Genomic DNA, 919 nt, shown 5'->3' on the forward strand with positions numbered 1-919 from the left:
CCAGTATGGGATTCGAACTCACAACCCTGAGAGCAAGCGTCTCTCGCTCCACGGACTGAGCTGGTCAGGAGCCCCAAGCAGTAAACAACTTTTAAAAATAATCGAGTAGGGGCACCTGGGTGGCTCAGTGGGTTAAAGCCTCTGCCTTCAGCTCAGGTCATGATCCCAGCATCCTGGGGTCGAGACCCACATCAGGCTCTCTGCTCAGCAGGGAGCCTGCTTCCCTTCCTTTCTCTCTGCCTGCCTCTCTGCCTACTTGTGATCTCTGTCTGTCAAATAAATAAATAAAATCTTTAAAAAATAATCAAGTAGATCTGTATGTGCTGATAGGGAACAAGCCCAAGGGCAGGTCTTCGAACACCAAGTATGACCGGTGTCTGTAATTCAGCTCCTTGCATTTTCTCGACTCATTCTGGGCAACTCTTGGTAAGTTCTCCATCATCTTTGACTGCACTGATGTGAACATTCAGTCTCGGGTCTAATGTTTCATTCAGTCCTCCTGTGACTTCCTTGAAAGATCCGAACACTCCTTCCACTTTGCGTGTCATCCTGGCGCAGGGGCCATGCTAATCTTCTCTGTACCGTTCCAATTTTAGTATATGTGCTGCCGAAGCGGGCACTCCTTCCACTTTGAAACACTGTTTTCACTTGGCGTCCAGGTCCCCATACTCTCCTGCTTTACTCTCTGCCCTACTGGCTTCTTTCTCAGTTTCCTTATTCATCAGTGTCTCCAATGCTGGAGTTTCCCAGGGCTCCGTCTTGGTCCACCTCTGGTAGCTCTCTCTTTTCCCACCCCATATCCCATCTCGAGGCTTCAGAGATAGTCCCTGTGCTGTCATCTTCCTAACCTACCTTCCCCATGAACTCCGCACTCCCGTCTCTGCTTACTTGGTCGCTCCCCTTAGCTGTCTGAAGGACA

At 49.8% G+C, this 919-nt stretch overlaps 1 non-coding gene across 1 annotated transcript; it reads right to left on the reverse strand.

The window, feature by feature from the left end:
• Window positions 1–512: 512 nt before the first annotated feature.
• LOC132007902 (U6 spliceosomal RNA) lies at window positions 513–620 on the reverse strand. The gene has a single exon (XR_009401458.1). It is a non-coding gene; the product is annotated as a U6 spliceosomal RNA (small nuclear RNA).
• Window positions 621–919: the final 299 nt, after the last annotated feature.

The sequence above is a fragment of the Mustela nigripes genome, chromosome X (assembly GCF_022355385.1).
Source record: "Mustela nigripes isolate SB6536 chromosome X, MUSNIG.SB6536, whole genome shotgun sequence".
In the NCBI taxonomy this organism is placed as follows: Eukaryota; Metazoa; Chordata; class Mammalia; order Carnivora; family Mustelidae; genus Mustela; species Mustela nigripes.